Source organism: Henckelia pumila, chromosome 3, assembly GCF_033568475.1.
Source record: "Henckelia pumila isolate YLH828 chromosome 3, ASM3356847v2, whole genome shotgun sequence".
In the NCBI taxonomy this organism is placed as follows: domain Eukaryota; kingdom Viridiplantae; phylum Streptophyta; class Magnoliopsida; order Lamiales; family Gesneriaceae; genus Henckelia; species Henckelia pumila.
The window spans coordinates 153,823,913-153,845,411 of NC_133122.1; positions in this window are offsets into that span (position 1 = coordinate 153,823,913).

Here is a 21,499-nt window from a genome sequence, read left to right on the forward strand (position 1 = left end):
GATCTCGGTTTCGGAGCATCTGAATTGCTCGGTGCTTCCGAACACATCATTTCCATCTGAACCAGTTTGGATCTTTTGATCTATACATGCGCTAGTTCGGACCTTCAGAATTTCTTAGACCTAGATACCCTCCGGGCCATTTCCGAACGTCCTAAATCTGATTTTATACTTTTCTTCCTCAAATAAGTGTTCTTTAATCATGTTTTAACCATTTAAACTTGCTTAAATAGTTTAATTGCTCGATTGGGAGTTAAGTTACTAAAAATTTAACGTTTCGACTTTGTCGAATCGAATCACCCCTTTCATTGGAGAAATTTTTACGTACACTTTTTCTCCAATTTCAAATTCCAAAGGCCTTCTTTTAAGGTCTGCCTAATTTTTCTGACGATCTTTGGCTACCTTGAGTCTTTCCCGGATAACTTTTACTTTCTCCACGGTGGTTTAGACTAATTCGGGTCCGATGATGGTCTTCTCTTCCACTTTATCCCAATACAAAGGTGATCAGCACTTTCATCCATACAGAGCTTCATAGGGTGCCATACCCTACCGTGATAACTGTTTTATAGGAGAATTCTACCAAAGGCAGGTGATAGCTCCAGTGTGAACTGAAGTCTGATGCACATGTCCATAACATGTCCTCAAGGATCTGAATGGTTCTTTCGGTCTGCCCATAAGTTTGCGAATGGTATGCTGTCGGGAATACAATTATTTAGTTTTGGTGTTTCACAAAATATTAGTAGGAAAAATTAAGAAGACTGGACAAGTAACTCAACTAGTCGAGTAAATTGTCTACTACCCAAACTGTTATCCAAACTGGACAGTTTACCTAGCCAAACTGAAGTTTGCCAAACCGAATTTCAAGCAGAACTGATTGACTTGGTTAACGAACTAAACCAAAGATATCTTAGCTGAACCATATAGTGGAATAAAAGTTGAGACTCAACTAAAGCCATCAAGTCAGTCTCAACACAATTTATCAAAATACATTCAGTCTATCTGTGGGGACCTCGGGTGCTAATCTCATCTTAAGGGGCAAATTAACATTTAATCATAAAAGAATCACACTTGAACGAATAAAATCAAAGACTGAATTTTTTTTAAAAAAAAAAATTCTGCTCACACACGGACCTTGGTCCGGACCCTTGCACGGACCATTGCACGAGGTCCGTGCAGCTTTTGAACAAGGGTCCGTGCCTATGCAAAAAATGAAATTCAAAAGAGTTGCAGAACAGAGGACACACGGACCCTTACACGGGATCCGTGCCTCCTTTTCTCAAAACATTTTGGGACAGAGTCCATCCGAACCCATGCACATGGCATGCACGGGGTCCGTGCCCTGTGCATAAAATTCAGTCTTTTTAAGCTATCAAGTCTGAAAAATGATATAATCTATCATATAAGCTTTCCAACATGATTCTACATAATTGACATGCATTTAAACATCAATCTACATATCTGTAATACATGAATCAATACTCAACAACAACATATATAAAAGTGCTTGTTGTTCTAACATAATTACCAAATCATAAAATACATTTCATCTGCTTAAAACCCGAGTCTCCACTTCTAATCTTTCAATCTCGTGCAATCCAAGTCAAGTCTGACTTGCTTATTCCCCAACCTGATGCAATGCACACATACAAACAAAGCAACAGCCGGATAACTCCGGTGAGAATAAATATCAGTATGAACGACATGCATATACATCATTTAAACATATTAAATCTATATGTCAAATGACTCTTAAATCTCAAATCATGTAATCACATACAAAACATGATAGTATATTCGTTCATCTATGATAAAATAAACCAAGCGTATAAACTCATTCAAATCTTGAATGTCAAATACTAACATGCTAGTATTTATGACCGCATATTTTAAACCATAGTAATCTCTAGGTTAATGCATAAATGCAATGCATGTGTCAAGGAATAGGCTATCAAATCTAATATCAATAAATCGTAGCTCTGGGATCCCGGGAAAATAAAATCTTTAACCAACCACCGACTCTTCCACTCGAGGTGGTGTTAAATATCTCAATTCCCATGAATTTGGTGCAACTATAGCGAGTCTTCTAGCTCTGAAAATAAATCTATATTCCGTGTCATGAGTCATCTGACTCTGGAAGTAAATCTACATTCCATGCCACTCAACTACAGTTCTCCAAACGTCATCTGCACTCTAGGCCATTCAACCCTCTGTGCTTTTCAGGCTGGAGTTCAAGATGAATGCAACATAATCTGGATGCATCAAATCATACATAAGCTAAAACAACATCTTGAACACATCAATCATATAATCATATGATCATATAATCACTCAAGGATACCGACAAATCTGTAAGCATCACATAGAATACGTAAAACATGTTCAATACAGAACATAATATAAATCAAAGAAGACAAGTAAACATTTACATAAATATTCTGGGAATTCAAGAAGATAGCTATCTTGAATAATCTTTCCCATTTATGTAAACGTAAACAATAACATATATTAAACATGCATGTATGTGATTTTAGGCAACTCGATAATCAAAAAAATCTCGGGTTATTCTGCCCATCTTATTAATGTCTATTCATACCTTTCCTTCTGAATCTGAGAAGCTCCAAGTCTGGAAAACTGACATTAAAGAACTTCTATCCAAATCTGCTCAAATCAGTACAATCATTCAAGGAAAACTAGCTTCACACCTTCTTCAGTCTTTCTCGGTTCAAAGGCTAATTTCTCGAGTTCGCCGACTCGAAATCGATATGTTGCAATTCAAATCTGAAATGCATTGATATCTAATTCAATATGAGCTTTCAATATCATTTCATTCTTATCAAACAATCTAATAACTTGATCACATGACCGGAATTCAAACCGACGGCGTTACAGATCAAAACCGGAAATTCTAAACACATGAACATCATCAATACTATAATCTCAACATAATATCATCTTCAATTCTTCAGCTGAATTTCGAAATATGCAGCCCCTAAATTTCAGAATTGCAAATAATCTTCAAAAATTCATAAACAGGTTCAAACGACGATCTTTTCTCGATCCGTCTTAGATATGCTATCGTCGTATATGCTAGAACATGTTTATACAATCAAATCTTAATTCTAACAACATCTTAAAACTAAAACATGGTAGAACTTCTTAAAACTTACGTCAAAACGTAGCACTCGGATCTGTGATCGCAAATATATGCTCAATCGGAAATTCTACCGGGCGTATCGATTTTTATTGGAGCTTTAAGAATCGAAAATGGCTTGAAACCCCTTTCTCCCTCTCTCTCGGTTTCTTGGCTGAGAATCTGATCCACTTTAATCCTTATTCACATTTAAATGGCAAGTTGCAAGGCAAACTGCACTTTGGTCCCTGAACTTTGGCCTAATTGCAATTCAATCCCCGGACAAGCGATTTAATTTAATTTCAATCCTAAATAATTTAAGAATATTAGAATTTAATTCTAAACTCTAAATATTCTCTAATTAAATATTTTTGGATTAAAATTAAATCATTTCGGACCTTATCGCATTTTAGTCCTTGAATTTCTCAATATTTGCAAATTGGCCCTTGCTCGGATTTCATCATCAAATTAAATCCTTGATATTTATAATCTTGGAATTTACATCTTAAATTCCATAAATATCAATTAAAATATTTTTAATCTTTTAATTTAAGAATTCCGGATATTAAAATCTTAAAATCTGAAAAATCCTCAAATTAAATATTTTTGACCCGAAATTGAAATATCTGATTTCCATAAATTCTTAAATTCATCTTTTCACTCTTATTCGGAATTTAAATCTTAAATCCCGTCATTAAAAACTGAATATTTTCGGGCCTTACAATTCCTCCCCTCTAAGGAATGATTTCGTCCTCGAAATCGCATTCGATCTTACTGCTGATTCTCGTAAGCTGTATAGCTGACTGAAGTAATACTCACTTCAATTCTCTGAGCTTTAGATATCTATTCTGATATATTCTCTTCTATAGTATCTTATTCTTCTTTCTGATCGCTTCTGCAATCATATCTATTCTCCTGAACATATAATCACTGAGTCAACTTAGCTCTAAGTTGCTCTTTCTCGTGATCTAACTCTGTATTAGTTATCTGACTTGAATGAAAATACATATTCTAGCTGATATTCTTCAGCCAATGCATATGGATAACAAGTCATCTGTCTGACAATTCGAGATTGAGTATTAATCAATAAGCCAGATCAAATACTCATAGAGTCTTAAATCTCTTTCTGAACCTAATGATGCTTGGAAAGAACTTCTTTGCTGATCATTCTGTTCAGGCTTCAAAATCTATATCTATTGCTCATTTGCTAGCTTTGTCAATGCTGCTCTATTCTTATTATGTTCAAATCAATCTTCAAATTCTCTATCTTTTCTTGACTCATATCTGGTCTGATAGCTGATACTTCTGAAATATCGTTTCACTATAAAGACAATTATGTTTTTCTTATCACCTAAATGCAAAAGACTGTCTCTATATCTATCAGATAGCTGTCACAGGAATTATGGTAATCAAATGGCACATAATCAATCAATTAGTACCGAATCTAGTACTATAGTTCTGAGCATATCCTCAGAAATCTGGATAATCACATCTGATATTCCACTAATCGAAGGATGGTATAATGAAATCTCATACAACCAAACACTCAGAACATCTGAAAATCAGTGCCACAATCTAGAAAACAAATCTACAGTCTCTATCTTGACAATAGATTTCAATAATTTCTGTAATCTGATCATCTTGCTAAATTCATAACAAGTATTTCTTTATATTTGTATCATATCTAATACAACATATTCGTGAATCAGTCGAAATCTACTACAATTTAAATCGCAAAATCATGACGATTCGAGTAGATTCGAACTAAAATCTTCTGCAAAGTTGATCTTCTTTCAGCTCTTATGTAACTAATCTGTTACAGAAACCACTTGAGTTCCTCTTTTCTGCTTATTTTATTGGAATAGTAGTATTGGTAATGTCAATTCTGTCGTATCTGCTTTCATTTCTTTCACCAATACTCATTTCCAAGTAATGACTACATGTAAATCATACATGTGTAAACAATTGAATGGATATTCAATCTGTTGTCCTATGCCTCTTTCAGAATCTGATATTCCATATCTAGAATATCTGGCATATTCAAACGATTATTCACCGCAAAATTCATCTGTTCTGATCTGCTATCTTATCTCATATCTTAATCTAGCATTTACAATCTAATTTTCATTGCTTGATCTCATATCCATGTTGCTTTTATCTTTCCAAACCAATCAATATTATCTTGGATTGCAACAATTCTAATTGTATGAGTATCTGTCTAGCAACTCACGTATAAAAATTATAGATCTGTAGTCACTCGATCAAGCATTAATCTACTTTTCTTCTTTCTATTTCCCAAGTACTAGCAAATTATGCAATCAACCCATAAATATTATGGATACTTTGAATCTGAGTTTCTATCAATTACGAGTCAAATACTTCAAGATACACTGAATGGATACATCAAATAATCAATAATTCTCAAATTTCAATCAAAGAACCTCGCTCAAGGAAATGTCAGACAAAATCAAATATTCTGAATGACAGCGAGTTAAGTAAAGCAGACTCTAGCAAAATAATAAGAGTCAATCAAAATCGATCGAGGTCAAATAACACAACCTCAGAATCGATATCAAGAAATTCAAGAATCATGATTTCTATGATGTAATAGCTTCAACAAAATTGAAGAGAAAGCTCAAATGTAACTGATTTGTCTTATTCTCTATTGACATGAGTTCATTTATTAATTCTCAGCTGACAATAGTCGAATATAATCTTTTCGACTTAACTTATTGTCATAGAACTAATCATCATTTCGGTACTAAATAACTCTTTTCTACTCAATCTTCTAGCTGTTTCTGGAGTTCTTCAGTTCAAGTAATGCTCTTCTATACGAGTTGTCATCAGACTTTCATACTAGACATTGCTTTCTATAGAACTCCTTTAATTTCGTAGAAAAGTCGGAATATGTCTTCTGAATATTTTTGTATATTCTAACCACTGACATATCTGTCAATTCTAGGTTAGTTCTATACTAATTCAGTACATCAACTAAAATTCTTCCGACGTTTTCCTCTTTGTATACCCAGTACCGAATAACAAACATCTAATGTCTGAAACTCATATCATAACTTTCTAGTCATTTTTATTGCTTAATCAGTGCACTGATTCAATCAGCTGTTAACTGGTACTCAGTTATTGCATTAATATCTATAATGCATGCTAGCTTAATACCTTACGCCTGATATCAGCACATTCAATTTTATTTTCCTCAATTCTGTATTTCATCTTCTATGACTAATCTTGCAAATGTGTTCCATCTACTCAAAGGCAAAATCTCAGCAAATACGATAAATAAATGCTCATCAGATACGGATTGTAGCATAACAAATCACTGATCTATAAATGTATGCTATGCAATCAATATATAAGCGATTAACTAGAATTAACTCACTTACCTGTAATATTCTTATCTGATACAACTTGAACCTTATTTTCTGTATTGGCTTATTGCCTATGAAATTATCTGCCATTCAAATATTCTCTTGATCTATTTCAGCTATGGAAGCTATGCTTATATTTCTTTATGTGCTGGAGTTTAGGCTAAATTGATCTTTGATGCTATTGTCACTATCTCTTGCTTCATAGCTATACTGCTATGAAAGTTATAGTGAAGGTGATGATAATAGTTTTCACAATTACAGAGGCGTGAATAAAAATTCAACTTTGCCTTGTACTACTGGTTCGTGATTTCGTTTATTCTATTACTGGCTTGAAATCAACTCATTGAAGTCGTTATGCTTCTATTATGCAAAGTCTACTTTTCTATCTTCTTTATCATATACGAAAAGAAACAATTCTGTATACTTACCTGCCAAACATTTCAATACTTCTTCTGGCAACTTCACCAACTTCTTGCTAAGTCCTGGAATTGATATAAATCAAGCTGATTCTATGTTCATCTGAATATTCTTCTCTTGAACAACTGATCCAGCTCTTCAATTCAACCTCTTTCTAGACATAGCATATTCTGTATCTTTCTGAGTTGGTGATTAATAGCTTTGGAGTTGTTCAACTAACATACTCCTCAGTGCAATCATCATATTGATCGGCTCAAAAACTTACCTCAACACTGTTCTGTTATGTCTGTGGTTCTGTTCTGTCTGAGGTTCTCATGCTATTTTCACAATCTGTCTTATTCGATAACAGAAGCAATATATATGGCAGAGATTATAAAATACAATTTCAGTATAACATACATATAATCTCATGCTTCTGAATAAAACACAGGCTTGCAAATTCTCATGCTTTTCAAATAGAACATGCTTGCAACGAATTCATTTATTCTAATGAATTCAAGAAATCAGGCATACATATCAGCATATAAGGATGTAATTCGCATCTCAGTAAAGCAAGCAGTGTTCACTCAAGAGATCATAGTCGCATACAATTCTGTAAAGCAAGTAAAGCATAATCATGCAATACTATAAATGCATGCGACTCAATCTATCCCGCTCAACTTCTATCTTAGTCCAAGACTTTACGCTCTGATACCACCTGTTGTGGAGACCTCGGGTGCTAATCTCATCTTAAGGGGTAAATTAACATTTAATCATAAAAGAATCACACTTGAACGAATGAAATCAAAGACTGAATTTTTTTTTTTTAAATTCTACTCACACCAGACCTTGGTCCGGACCCTTGCACGGACCATTGCACGGGGTCCGTGCAGCTTTTGAACAAGGGTTCGTGCCTATGCAGAAAATGAAATTCAAAGGAGTTGCAGAATAGAGGACACACGGACCCTTACACGGAGGCTTACACGGGATCCGTGCCTCCTTTTCTCAAAACATTTTGGGACAGAGTCCATCCGGACCCATGCACATGGCATGCAAGGGGTTCGTGCCCTGTGCATAAAATTCAGTCTTTTTACGCTATCAAGTCTGAATAATGATATAATATATCATATAAGCTTTCCAACATGATTCTACATAATTGACATGCATTTAAACATCAATCTTCATATCTGTAATACATGAATCAATACTCAACAACAACATATACAAAAGTGCTTGTTGTTCTAACATAATTACCAAATCATAAAATACATGTCATCTGCTTAAAACCCGAGTCTCCACTTCTAATATTTCAATCTCGTGCAATCCAAGTCAAGTCTGACTTGTTTATGTCCCAACCTGATGCAATGCACACATACAAACAAAGCAACCGGCGGATAACTTCAGTGAGAATAAATCTCAGTATGAACGGCATACATATACATCATTTAAGCATATTAAATCTATATGCCAAATGAATCTTAAATCTCAAATCATGTAATCACAGACAAAACATGATAGTATATTCGTTCATCTATGATAAAATAAAACCAAGCATATAAACTCATTCAAATCTTGAATGTCAAATACTAACATGCTAGCATTTATGACCGCATATTCTAAACCATAGTAATCTCTAGGTTAATGCATAAATGCAATGCATGTGTCAAGGAATAGACTATCAAATCTGATATCAATAAATCGTAGCTCAGAGATCCCGGGGAAATAAAATCTTTAACCAACCACCGACTCTCCTACTCGAGGTAGTGTTGAATATCTCAATTCCCCTGACTTTGGTGCAACTATAGTGAGTCTTCTAGCTCTGGAAATAAATCTATATTCCGTGCCATGAGTCATCTGACTTTGGAAGTAAATCTACATTCCATGCCACTCAACTACAGTTCTCCAAACGTCATCTGCACTCTAGGCCATTCAACCCTCTGTGCTTTTCAGGCTGGAGTTCAAGATGAATGCAACATAATCTGGATGCATCAAATCATACATAAGCTAAAACAACATCTTGAACACGTCAATCATATAATCATATGATCATATAACACTCAAGGATACCGAAAAATCTGTAAGCATCACATAGAATACGTAAAACATGTTCAATACAGAACATAATATAAATCAAAGAAGACAAGTAAACATTTACATAAATATTCTGGGAATTCAAGAAGATAAATATCTTGAATAATCTATCCCATTTATGTAAACGTAAACAATAACATATATTAAACATGCATGTATGTGATTTTAGGCAACTCGATAATCAGAAACAATCTCGAGTTATTCTGCCCATCTTATTAATGTATATTCATACATTTCCTTCTGAATATGAGAAGCTCCAAGTCTGGACAACTGACATTAAAGAACTTCTATTCAAATCTGCTCAAATCAGTACAATCATTCAAGGCAAACTAGCTTCACACCTTCTTCAGTCTTTCTCGGTTCAAAGGCTAATTTCTCGAGTTCGCCGACTCGAAATCGATATGTTGCAATTCAAATCTGAAATGCATTGATATCTAATCCAATATGAGCTTTCAATATCATTTCATTCTTATCAAACAATCTAATAACTTGATCACGTGACCGGAATTCAAACCGATGGCGTAACGGATCAAAATCGGAAATTCTAAACACATGAACGTCATCAATACTATAATCTCAACATAATATCATCTTCAATTCTTCAGCTGAATTTCGAAATATGCAGCCCCTAAATTTCATAATTGCAAATAATCTTCAAAAATTCATAAACAGGTTCAAACGACGATCTTTTCTCGATCCGTCTTAGATATGCTATCGTCATATATGCTAGAACATGTTTATACAATCAAATCTTAATTCTAACAACAACTTAAAATTCAAACATGGTATAACTTCTTAAAATTTACGTCAAAACATAGCACTCGGAGCTGTGATCGCAAATATATGCTCAATCAAAAATTCTACCGGGCGGATCGATTTTTATCGGAGCTTGAAGAATCGAAAATGTCTTGAAACCCCTTTCTCCCTCTCTCTCGGTTTCTTGGCTGAGAATCTGATCCACTTTAATCCCTATTCACGTTTAAATGGCAAGTTTCAAGGCAAATTGCACTTTGGTCCCTGAACTTTGGCCTAATTGTAATTCAGTCCCCGGACAAGCGATTTAATTCAATTTCAATCCTAAATAATTTTAGAATATTAGAATTTAATTCTAAACTCTAAATATTATCAAATTAAATATTCTCTGATTAAAATTAAATTATTTCGGACCTTATCACATTTTAGTCCTTGAATTTCTCAATATTTGCAAATTGGCCATTTCTCGAATTTCATCCTCAAATTAAATCCTTGATATTTATAATCATGGAATTTACATCTTAAATTCCATAAATATCAATTGAAATATTTTTAATCTTTTAATTTAAGAATTTCGGATATTAAAATCTTAAAATCCGAAAAATCCTCAAATTAAATATTTTTGACCCAAAATTGAAATATATGATTTCCATAAATTCTTAAATTCATCTTTTCACTCTTATTCAGAATTTAAATCTTAAATTCCGTCATTAAGAACTTAATATTTTCGAGCCTTACACTATCTAAAGCTCTGGGTAAGGATTTTTGCACAAACGGATACTGTACAGGCGCACTATTTGTTTGTAAAGAATTCAGAGTTGACGGAGAATAAAAGACACAGAAACGACTCTTTTACGAAGATATTTCAAATAATATTATCGTTGCTTTTACGTTTATTAATAGGAAGCAAGCTCATTTGAAAAAGCCGCCGGCTCGTGAAAGAACTCTACTACATTATTCAAGTCAACTGAAGTCAGTTTCAAAGAGTTCAAGCTTTAAGTTGAAGAATCATACAAGTGCCGAAGATCAAAGAAAAAACTACATAGTATACATATGATCATTAAGGATCACATTGTGCTTGGATATCAAGTTGTAAACATTCTTTGTGGAACCTCAGTTGATGTGTTGTAACCTATCATTCGAGGAAAAATTTGTATTGTATAGTCTCGGAGTCTCAGTTGTAAGCAGTGGGGTAAGTCCTAGCTGAGGTGGAGTGTTGCAAAAACTTGTAATACTCAAAGTCTTCTAGTGGTATCCTTTCGAAGTGAAAGAAATGGTGACGTAGGAGCATTTTAGTCTCCGAATATCCAAAAATATTCTTGTGTCTTTTACATGCATTCAGCTTAATTATACTTGAAACTACCAATCCATACACTATAATAGTTCTAATATTTTAGTTGGCATATTTTCGCACAATCATTTGTTTTCCAATTATCATAGACAACCGATAAAGAGAGACTTCAGTTGCCAACTCAACTGAATTCAGTTTACCTTTGAAGAAACTTTTAAAGTGTATATTCACCCCCCTTTACACACATTCATTCGATCATATTCAGAATTATTCGATCCTAACATATGTCGTACTCAGTTTTACCTTGGTACCCATTGTTTCTTGGAAGCTCTTCCAAATTCTTGAGGCAAACCTCGGATCTCGATCTGAAATAATATTGACTGGTACTCCATGTATTTTCACAATATTGTCTATGTAGAGAGTTGCCAACTTGTTCAAGTTGTATTTCATGTGTTTGGGTAGGAAAGTGCGGATTTAGTGAGTCTATCCACAACTACCCATATACAGCCATGCTTCTGTTGTGACTTCGGCAATGCTACTAAAAAATCCATGGAGATGTGCTCCCATTTCCACTCCGTAATTTCCGATGGTTGCAACAATCTACAAGATCTTTGGTGTTTGGCTTCACTTGTTGACAAACCAAACATTTGGAGACGAAGCTTGTGACGTCTCTCTTTATTCCATTCTACCAAAATCTCTTCTTTACTTCCTTAAACATTTTGGTGCTTCTAGGGTGAATAGAAAATTTTGACTTGTGTGCTTCCACCATGACTTCTTGGCATAAGTTTTCAACGTCGGGCACACACATCCGATCTTGCATCCAAAGTACATTGTTGTTGTTTACTCGGTGTTCAAGACTCTTTCCTTCATTGATTTGATCTTTGATTTTGGTCAGGTTAGGATCTTGATCTTGATTTAGCTTTATTATTTCATGCGAACATGGTTCAGCAGTTACGGCTGATAATGCTACTACCTCTCCACTAATTCCAATTGCTGATACTACTACTGCTACCTTGGATGACCAGCCCAAACACAATACTTATTATTTAGATCAAACTACTATCTATATCCGAGTATGATAAATATGATGATGAGTCTGCAGGTGGGGATGCATTAATGTTTTCAAAAGGAACTATTGTTGGATTTCTTAGTTTTGGTGATAACAAACAATGACTCATTAACTTTAGAACAAGATGTTTTTTTATGTATCAACAGGTACAAGACTTCTTAATCAAATATTCAAAGTAAAGTCTCTCAATAGATCTCAAGACTCGGTCTCAACCGCTCAAAGAATAATGAGTATTTTAAGCCTTTCAACTGCTCCAATATTACTGAAGACTATCAGCCATTCAACCATTTACTTAAGCTCACTGAAGTGAAATCACGTGATCACTTAAGTTAGCGCAGTCAACCGCTATTTTATAATAAGAGTAAATTCTTTCAATCGCTACCTACTACTTGATGAACAGTCCATTCAACCGCTCATTATTTCTCTGATATTTAAAGTGTGATACTTCAAGGAAAAGTTACCCATCACACATGATAAAAATATCAAAAAATATCATTGATATTTAATACACAAGAAACAAGCTGGATTCAAAAATTCTGAATGTTTGCCTAAAATAAGCAATTGCAAGTCGATCACTTTAGGCTAGTCAAAATGATTTCTTTCCGCTTTAGGAAAATTCCAAACTGCAAATTAATGGAATAGTAAATAAAGTGAAGAAAGGACAAAGACAAATTTACTTTTGCATTTAATAGGCTATAGTTGAACGTTGATAAACAAAAAGTTCTATAGTAGAAGTGGGTTGTTACGAAATTTATAAAACCAAAGTCTTCTAGTAAAAATCTTCCTAAGTGGAAAACGGAGAGACGTAGAAGGATTTTCTTTTGAACTTACGTAAAAATATCATGTAATTTACTTATCTTGCTTATTTTATTTATTACCTTGTGTTGGAGATTTGTTGAAAACATTTAAACATCAATTGAATCTATCGTACCGTTTTCCGCACTACTTTCAGTGTTCGACCGTTTTTATGAAAGCTGAGAAACCGAGTCTTCATAGTCTAATAACTATATATAAGTCCGTTTTGGAGAAAGTTTAAAATCTTCAAAAGTTTTTTTAGTGTGTACTGACCCCTCTCTACACACAAAATCGATCTTAACAACTGATATCAGAAAAATACTTAGTGGTTGAATGGACTGTTCATCAAGCGGTAGGCATCAATTGAAGAAATTTCGGTTGAAGTACTTTACTCTTAGTAAAAAACAATGGTTGAATGGAAAAAATAAAAAAAATAAAAAAAACGGTTGAATGTGTTAACTTAAGTGATTGCATGATTGTACTTCAGTCATGAGCTTCAGTAAACGGTTGAATGGCTGATCTTATGAGTGTTCAATAATCTTGGAGCTGTTGAAAGAATTTAAATACTCAGTATTCTTTGAGCGGTTGAGACCAAGCCTTGAAATGGTTGAGAGACTTTACTCTGAATCAATGACTAAGTTGTCTTTTATTTGTTGATACATTAAAAACGGCTTGTTCTAAGGACAAAAAATATTGTTTGTTATTACCAAAACTAAGAGATCTGGCAATTTATTTTAGTGATGACAAAACATTAAGCCTCAAAAAAAAAATTTAGGATCGAAAGAACAAATTCGATATTCTTTGGAAATTCACCAAACAAACACACAACAATAACAAGAACACAATCCCAAAAATCCAATAAAAACTCAACACACAGATCAATCACCAACTCACACGAAAGCAATTTAAACAACACAAGTATTTACGTGGTTCGGCAATGAATTTGCCTACGTCCACGGGAGAGAAACACCAATCACTTTATTAATCACGAACAAGAAAGAAATCCAAGCTCAAACTAGAGCTTATTACAAATCAGACCAGAACAATTCAGATGTTAGATACAGACACAATTCAAACTTCAACACTTTGAATTCTCCCGCCACAATCAGCGCAATAGTTCCCTCTCTATGATTTCTGTTCTTCCTTTCTCTCGAAATCGTTTGGAGGTTGAAGAATCAGTTGTGTTTTGTAATTTTGTTATTTTCTTCTATCGCAACTTTGATCAATATTTATAGAGAAGCCACCGACTTTCTTCGTGGGCTTTTAGGTCGGTAAGTTTCTTGGACCATTCTTCAGTCAACATGGCCCAACCCGATAAGCGTTCTTAACATCAATCTGGTCTGCTCGCATACTTCGATCTGCCTTCAAACTTCACTCCAGCTTTACGGACAATCGAACTGACTTTTGACCAAGGCCCAGTATTCGAGCAATCGACCTGCCTGAAGAACTCATCTGTCCATAAACTTCAATCCGATCTCAGTATTTGATCTGACCATGAAATTATCTGGCACTAAGTTCATCTGACCACTGCTCTTCGATCTGATCCCTTCTCTTTTCCTTTCCAGTCGAGCTGATAGAAGCACACTTCAACAATCTCCACCTTGATTATTTCACGTTGGTTGCTGCTCTCCAATCTAGCCTCCTTTAGCTTATTTCCAATCACCACATTAATTAAGTCCAAACACTTCTTGAACTTAGCATACGGCAGTGACTTTGTCATAGCATCTGCAGAATTTTCTTCTGATGCTATCTTCTCAAGGATCACATCTCCTTTTTCAATAACATCTATGACAAAATGCATCTTCACATCTATATGTTTCGAACGTTCATGATAAACTTGGTGTTTTGTCAAGTGTATCGCACTTTTATTATCACAGTGTACTACAACTTGATCTTGCTTCACACCACGGTCTGCTATCATCCCTTTTAGCCACAACCCTTCTTTTATGGCTTCAGTAACAGTTATGAATTCTGCTTCAGTGGTAGAAAGGGCAACCACTGACTGTAGATTATACTTCCAAGTAATTGTCGTGCCGTAGTTGTCGTGCCGTAAAAGGTGAACACATATCCAGTCAATGACTTCCTCGTGTCTAAGTTCCCAGCAAAATCCGAATCCGCATATCCAACCACCGGATCAATTCCATCTTGATGTTTCTCAAACTTCAACCCAAGCTCAGTAGTGTTTATGAGATATCTGAGAATCCATTTAAGAGCTTCCCAATGATATGTACCTGGATTAGCCATAAACCTTGACACAAAACTGATTTCATGTGCCAAATCAGGCCTTCTACATACCATTCCATATATGAGACTCCCAACTTCACTAGTATATGGAGTACAAGCCATCTTCACCTTGTCCTCCTCACTCAGGTGACTGACTAGATGATAGCTTCAAATGCTGTCCTAGAGGGGTTAGAACAGGCTTCGCTTGATTCATGTTAAACTTCAAAACCACCTTCCTCAAATAGTTCTTCTGACTCAGATGAATCTCCTTCCTTTTCCTGTTTTTCATTATGTCCATGCCCAAAATTCTCCTTGCTTCTCCTAAATCTTTCATCTCAAATTCTGAGTTGAGCTGTTGTTTCAAGGATGATATCTCTGCCCTACTTTTACTTGCTATCAGAATATCATCAACGTAAATCAGTAGGTACAAGATAACCTGATTTTCATCCTTCTTCAGATAGAAACATCTATCATATTGGTTTCTCACAAAACCAATAACAATCATGAACTCATCAAACCTCCTGTTCCATTTCCTCGGACTCTGCTTAAGTTCATACAAGGATTTTCTCAATAAGAAGACCTTATTCTGTGTTTTCTGATGTAAGAATCCCTTAGGTTGTTCCATATAGATGGTTTCTTCAAGGTCACCGTGTAGAAAAGCAATTTTCACATCCAGATGCTCAAGCTCCAAATCAAGCTGGTTCACCAGTGCTAACATAATCCGGATGGAACAATGTTTTACCACTGGAGAATAGACATCATTAAAATCTATCTCTTCTACCTGACCAAAACCCTTTGCAACAAATCTGTCTTTATACTTGATTTGTTCTGTACCAGGAGTTACTTCCTTCTGTTTATAGATCCACTTGCATCCCAAAGTCTTCTGATGCTTCGGTCTGTCTACTAATGTCCAGGTTTGATTCTTTTGCAGTGAGTTCATCTCTTCATTCATAGATTCCATCAACTTGTTTTTGTGTTTACTTGTCATAGCTTCAGCATATGAATTAGGCCTTGAGTACTCCACCTCCTCAGCTACTGTAAGTGTATACCAAGCCAAATCAGCTTCTCCAAACCTCTTTGGAGCTTTGATCTCCTTTCTAGTTTTGTCTCTAGCAAGAAATATAAGTACTCAAATCCTCTTTCGGATCACTTGTTGTCATATTCTCATCTTGCACCTCTTCTGAACCAGTATCTTGCAAGGAAGACTCCATCTATAATTTGAGGTTCTCACTGATCTCGATCACTGCCCTTTCCTTCCATATTCATTTTATATCTCAGTTTCGTCTCATCAAACTTTACATCTCTGGTGTTGAAGTACTTTGGACCTCTTGTGAGACGACCAACTACTTCTTATAATTAATTATTGAATAAAATACGGGTTTTCAAAAAAATTTCGGTATGTCCTATCTATTTAAATAACAACCCACTTGATACAGACAAAAAAATTACAAACCCAAACCACAACACTAAATAAATTAGACCGAGAAAATAAAATAAACGGAAACCTGAGAAAGAGATTGACACTTCAAACATCCAAAAGTAAACGATTTAATACATAAGTGCCCACAAACAATTACAAAGAATATTATCTTTACATTTACTTACTAAATTAACAAGATAAAAGACTTTAAAGTGCTAAAATAAATTTTTGCGGAAGACTGACATGGTCAGAGGGATGTGCCGTGCCCGCATCACAGTACACTCGATAGTCCTGCCCCGCAATCTCAATGATAACCTAAACCTGCACCAAGTAGATGTAGTGAGTCTAGGGGCCCAGCAAGAATATGGGGGAAATAATGAGTACTACATAAATACATGCACACGCACATTAAAAATAGCTTGTACTAAAAATACTTTGTGCCCTTAACTTAAACAAAAGATTTCTAAAAAGGAAGTGAACATGAATGAAACATATGCATGGCTAAGTCGAACATAATCAATGTAACTGCATAAACTATACTGAAACATGGTCATAAATGTTTTGAACTTAGATCTTTGAATTGTGACTCTGTACTTTCGATCATGATCATGGCTGCAGTGCACTATGCCGCAAGGAAGTCAGGATATCTCCCAACTCATCTTGCCCTATAGGTGGTAAGGGAAGCCAGGATTTCTCCCAAATCGTCCAAACCCATTGTCAGGGATCGAATGTGTGTGTAGAGGGGGGGGGGGGGGGTGAATACACACTTATGATAATCTTTAACTCTAATGCAATGTGATTGAGCAAATGTTAGTTTACTCAACCAATTTTCTGTTAGCTTGCTAGAAGTATAAGAGCTACTTATGATAGTGTGGAAACAAATCTTAATATGCTAGGTGATAGTAATGGAATATTGTAATGCAGTAACGTAAATAAACACAGATATGTTTCTGGATGTTCGGAGCTCAATCTCCTACGTCACCCCTTTTTCACCTCGCAAGGATTCACTAGAAGACTTTGGTTATTACAACGTCTGCAATACACCCGATCCAAGTTAGGACTTATCCAATGCCCAAGATGGAAATCCTAGATTCACAGTGATAAGATATAAAGTTCTTATCAAACTCTTTCTTCAGTTGATGATGATAAACGTTTAAGTTTCTTAAGGACTTAGACTCTCAAATCCTTGTAGCAGATGGTGTACTTCAAACAACAGCTGAATTTGAGTGATCCTTGAAAAGATATCTTTGTAGATCGGATATGTTTTTTTAGCTAAGGGTTGAATGAGCGGTCGAGTATTCAAAGTAGATTCAAGAGCTCAAGTATGCAAATTCTTTGTAATCGTGGCCTTGCTTCTTTGTAGAAAGACACTGATATTTATATCAATTTTCTCCAACGTCTTTCTCTTCTGTTCAACGGTAGGAAAGAGTCTGTTGTCAAATATTAATAATATCTTCTGAATATCTTGTACTAGAAGCGCCTTTAATTGTCCATTCAATGTGTCTCTCACATTAAATGCTATTTATGGCTTTCTCACTTTATCAGACGGCTCCTTAAATGCTTCGTTCTTTGCATTTAAATTGTCTTGTCAACATTCCGAGAACTGGGAATCTGTGACTTCTAAATGTAGCGTGTAGCTGACCACCTTCAAAGTTCAATAGATATCTTAGCCGGTAGATATGTCTCGCTCGATTGACAAGCTTTGATCAGCTGATACTACATATTCCAGTTCATATCTCTTGGTCAGCTGATGTCTTGACGATGGTAGATTACCTGTGCATACAAGTAAATGTCGGCCGTTCTAAAACAATGATATATTTTTTGTTATCACCAAAAGTCAGGATTCAACACCCATAAATTGGGTAAGGGAAGCTAAAACGTCTCCCAGCTCGTCCAAACACATCAGGTGGTAAGGGAAGCTAGAACGTCTCCCAACTCATCAAAACCCATAATAAATATAGTCACAATCATCTCACTTCGTTCATAAAATATTTTTCTTTCATTCTTGATTTGGGGACTTAGCATGCATATGTAATTATAATGTACTTGTAAATATTTACTCGATAATCATGCAAGAGACTCAAATATGGATGACCGGGATGGTGATTTAGGGAGCAAACCAAGGATGAAAATCTAAACCATAATTTAGCGCTTATGACATTTAGAGCGGTTTGCCCGTAATACTTTTAACTTACTCGATTCTTATTCAAAAAGAATTCCGCTTGAACCAAGACTCCGTGACACTTAGAACTAAATAAGAAAGTTATCCTCAAGGTATTATCCCTATCCAATCATTCTATAAAAATTCTTTACCGGACAGCAACCTCTTTAAATTTCCAAAATCTTCACCTAGCCATTCAAGCGCCTAGAACTCGACCCAAAACTTAACCGAATTAACTCCCGCCTTCACCATCGTATTCCTAACATCCTAGACTAGTTTCCAACCCAAGCCCATGACCAATACCTGATTTGAACTCAACCCTAACCACAAGTTTCCGGGCAGCTCAAACACTTCCAAAATTCTGCTCAAACCTTGCCTTTTACCCTCAACCAAAAGCTTAGCTACGTGACTCCCAAGTTCCAAGCCTCTAATCTAGGGTTATGACCAGCACTTAGGTTCATTTCCAACACCTAGAACCTGCCCATAACCTGCTTAAACTCAGCTCCAACATGGCAGCCTCAAAACACCTCAAACCGAGCCCAACCATCCTCCTTACTCGAATGGGCCTCATCCCTTCCAACAAGCTAACTTCAAGTCATCCTAACCGCTACCATGTTAACTACATATCATCCATGGTAGCTCTAAATCACCATCCAAGCATCACAACAATCAACACATCAGTCAAGAATCGAATGCACTGAAGAAACATTGGAATTTTTTTTGAAAATCTCATGGCATCAATGCATTCACCATTTTAAAGCCATAACATATTCAATTCTTCAACAAAATCATAATGTGACCATTTCCCAAATACCTACAATGCATAAATTCCCATAGCCGAAAATATTCAAGAAAACAGGGCACTCGTTCCTTTTTTTTTTTAAAACGCGAGGTTTATATATATAAATTCAAACACACAACATACACATCTACAAAGTGAGAAAGGAAGCCACATTCTTGCCTAATCTAGAAATCGAAGAATCAAGAGCTTGGGTGAGCTATGGCCGATCCTAGGAGCTGGAAAAATGGAGTTGAAATCGAGCTGAAAAATGGTGGAGCTCGAGCAGCTCGCCTGGTGGAAATTTTTGCCGGGAAGAAGCCCTGTTGCGGCGGCCGAAGGTTGAAGGAGAAGAGAAGAAGTGCCGATCGATTTCTTGGAGAAGAAGGGGAAAAATGGAATGAGTTCTATCGGCATTTGCTTGGAGAGGGGATAAGAAATGAAATGGGCCGAGGTTGGGTTAGAGAAATTCCTTAATGGGCCGTGTAAAATGGTTAGGGAAGAATAGAAATTGGGCCGAGCGACATGAATTTTAAATGTGCAAGAAATATGATGTATAATATATAGCAGGTAATATTTTAAATGGTGCGAGTAAAACTGTTAGGTCCAAATTTCCGCAGATACTCAAGTTTGAAAATCCAAGAATTAAACACTTTAAATATTTTGATGTCGCGGCAAGTTGTAAAATATTTAAATAACAAGCAGAGCGATTAAAATAATTTTAAACAAACCAAACAAATGTTTAAAAGAAGTTTTAAATAAATACACAAGCGGAAATAAAAATCTTTAAAATGATTTGGACAATCCAAAATGATTTAAATAAATAATCTAGGCATTTAAAATAATTTAAAATAACTAGCCGCTAAACTTAGGTTATTTAAAATAAATAAGTTGAACACTCGAAAATATTTAAACAAATAAGTTAAACAGTTAAAATCATTTGAAAGAATAAACTATACAATTAAAATCATTTAAATATGCAAACTTAAACTTTTAAAATATTAAAACAATTAAGTTGCACAATAAAAATCATTTTGACAAATAAACTTAAACAATTAAAAACATTAATTAAATAGTTAGTACAATAAAAATCATTTGAATAAATAATAAAATATTTTATTAACACATAATTTCACATAAAAAATTCAAATCAATTAAACTTAAAAATAATAATCTTAATATTTATTAAATTTAATGCATGCGATTTAGTAGATTGGATTTTAGGCGCCACAATTCCTTCTCCCCTTAAATAGAATTTTGTCCTCGAAATTCAAGACTCACTAACTAGGTCCGGATACCTTAGACTAGATCAACACTAAATTTTTCAACTTAGCACCCACATGAGTTGACCCAAATTAGATTTCGCTACGCACTCTGATGCTTATTGATATCTATGTCATCAAATATCTAACTAACTCTTATTGCAATATAAAATTTACAATTTCTACATCTTCCCAAGTGGTCTTATCCCCAATTTTATCACTCTTCAATTTACCTTCAATCTAAATTTATCAACTTAAAAACGTCATCCTACCGCATTTATAAGTTCTACAACCTACAAGTTCTTAGATCTTTATGTTACTGCACGACCTACATTTTGCTAACCTTATATCCTACGTCGGAATTCTAAGCAATAGAGTCCATATAACCAATAAATAATTTATGTCGACCTCAACCATAACTTAAAAAAATTCTAACAAAGAAGCTATGCTTAATGTCTATTTACCAATTAAACTTAACTCATATAATATACAACTCGGGATCTTAAGAAATTCACAAGTTCACAAAATACTTAGCAACCAACACTAAACTTTTTTAAATAGGATAGCTAAGAGATTATACAATTCTACCTCGTTAGACATATAGATATGAGATGGATCTGACCATACATCCACATCAAATCTCTATGGCATGCCCAAACGATAAAAAAAATTACCAATCTCCTCAACAATCACATAAGGATCGACAAAACGAGTTAATTTCCTTATATTCCTTAATCTTTAATATTACGG